The following is a 2,500-nucleotide window of genomic DNA, read 5'->3' as shown; positions in this document are numbered from 1 at the left end:
AGAATCATGTTCAAAGATATAATCAGCCACTGGAGATATAATCAGCCACTGGAGATATACTGTAATCAGCCACCGGAGAGCAGTCCCAGCCACCGACACCTTTCAGTCCAGCTCAGTCCAGCTCAGTCCAGCTCCACTGGGACGTCCGTGTATTGTTAGCGATAGAATTCCATTAGAATTAGTGTATCAATTTACACCAGCAGTGATTTTTTTTTACGTGCATATTACGGTGTGAGTTGTTGCTGTAAGTAGAAGAAAGAGTATTTTTACGCTTCACTTGACTATTTGTAGAGTGCATGTGAAGCGTATACGTACCGTAGACAAACACATGGATGAACACGCTCTGTCACCGTGGAGACGAGGCAGTGTAAATTAGGAAGTAGCCTAAGTAAGTAACTAAGTGTTTATGTAAGTGTGTGTGAGAGTGTGTGTGTGTGTGTGTGTGTGTGTGTGTGTGTGTGTGTGTGTGTGTGTGTGTGTGTGTGCGCTAAGTGTTTATGTACTAGATAGCGCTTTTCTAGCACAATGGCAACTCAAAACGCTTTCACACAAAGACATAGAAAAAGATATTGATTAAATGGAATTGATTCATTTATGTTTCACTCGTGCTTGTGTCCGGCTGACAGTGCACAGTCCCAGGAGGAGTCATCCGCACAGCCATCTGCCCTCTGAGAGCCCAGTGTTCGGCCCCCACCGAAAAAAAGATCTAAAGGAATCTTATAGTATTTTGGGGCAGAACATTAAAGTAATCGTATAGGAATACTATAGATATTATAGGAATTTTACAGAATTTTGGGACATGCTATAGAAGTGCTATAAGACTATACTATAGTAAAACTATAGAGCTTGCTGCTGGGCACAGCTACTAGGGCCAAGGCCTCAGTATGAATGGGTAGAGTTCAGTTGGCACTCCGCACTGAAGCTCCATGCCCAGGAATGGTCAGGGTGGCCAAGGATGCACGCTGGTCCACTGCCCTACGGGGCGGTAGAACTGAGTTTAAATTCACAAAGAGTCAAGTAAAGAGGACGTTTGTTTGTTTGTTTGTTTGTGTGTTTATTGTTTTTGTTTTTTTTAATTAATTTTTAGAAACAAAAGCAGGAGGCTGCTGATGTGATGATTTCTGTTATCTCACAGCTCTTTTATGACACAAGCACTCCTCATAGCCTACTGTTATTTCACTGCACACTCATAGAGACATGTAGAGAGTAACTGAGAGAAAGAGGAGATGTCTCTCTCTCTCTCTCTCCTGCTCTCACACACACACACAAACATTCTCTCTCTCTCTCCTCTCTCTCTATCCTCTCCCCTCTCTCATCTGGGGGGGGTGGGGTTGCTGTGTGAGGGTGGGGAGGATGGGCAGGTTGTTTTCAACATATGAGAGCATCTGCTCTGCGAGCTCTGTGATGTTTTGTAACTTGTAGGTGTTTTTTATTGTGTAGTGGTTAAACACCTGATATTGTTTCAATAAAGGAGTGTTAAGCCTCTCCTCTCACTCCTCTCTCTCTCTCTCTGTCTGTCACACATACACTCTTTCTTCCTGTCACCCCTCTCTCCGTCTCTGTCATATAAAAGGAACATTTAACTGTAGATTTCCTCCTCTCCTCTCCGCTGGCCTGGTGCCTGTGACCAGCTGTACTGAATATAACCTACTTATTCTGCTGTCCATCTAACAGCTCCAGGGCCCTGCGAGAGAGAGGAGAGAGAGAGAGAGAGTATGAGAGAGGGAGAGAGAGAGAGAGGAGAGAGACAGAGAGAGAGAGAGAGAGAGTATGAGAGAGAGAAAACAGACATTTCACAGGCCGCCTTCCCTGACCCTTCAAAACATGTTTTGTTGGACTCCTTACCCTCCAGGGCCTATGGGTAGTACGCGCAGGCTGACTTGAAAAGACCTGTTATTGTGTTCCTCGCCGGTTCCAGTTTGAAAGGCAGCGGATGATTCGTTTTTGTGCGTCCGTACCTGGTGCTTGGAGAGAAATGAAGGAGGAAGTGTGTGTGTGTGTGTGTGTGTGTGTGTGTGTGTGTGTGTGTGTGTGTGTGTGTGTGTGTGTGTGTGTGTGTGTGTGTGTGTGTGTGTGTGTGTGTGTGTGTGTATGTGTGTGTGGGAGGGGTTGGGGGAGGGGTGGGGGGGGAGGGGATTGGTTGTCATCATGTTTGGCTAAACTGCTGCCTGGTTTATAACCTCAGTGAATAGGGTATTTCCACTGAGCCCGGTTCATTCCAAAATAAACTGTCTTGCCGCTTTCTCTCTCTCTCACACACACACACACACACACACACACGCAAGCGACCTAATAATCATAAATATCACTATACACACAATTTTCCCCATATACAACCATGTGGATACATACATACAGACACACACACACACACACACAGACACACACACACACACACACACACACACACACACGTGATGTGAATTACCAGATGGGTTTTTTCTAGAACAAGAGAATGTAAGGTCAATGTAATTTTGGCTATTAAACATGAACACCGCGG

General features: G+C 45.2%; 1 protein-coding gene across 1 annotated transcript in view; it reads left to right on the top strand.

Annotated features, from left to right (window-relative positions):
- Positions 1-2,500, top strand: part of arid5b (AT-rich interaction domain 5B) — a 91,342-nt gene that overhangs the window by 84,510 nt on the left and 4,332 nt on the right. The window lies entirely within an intron of this gene.

Source organism: Alosa pseudoharengus, unplaced genomic scaffold (assembly GCF_046254945.1).
Source record: "Alosa pseudoharengus isolate Yale_2024_CS ecotype anadromous, Long Island Sound unplaced genomic scaffold, YU_APseudo_1.1 YU_APseudo_1.1_scf_21, whole genome shotgun sequence".
Classification (NCBI taxonomy): domain Eukaryota; kingdom Metazoa; phylum Chordata; class Actinopteri; order Clupeiformes; family Clupeidae; genus Alosa; species Alosa pseudoharengus.
The sequence above is the reverse complement of the archived record's forward strand: the minus strand, read 5'-3'. Positions and strand labels throughout refer to the sequence as shown.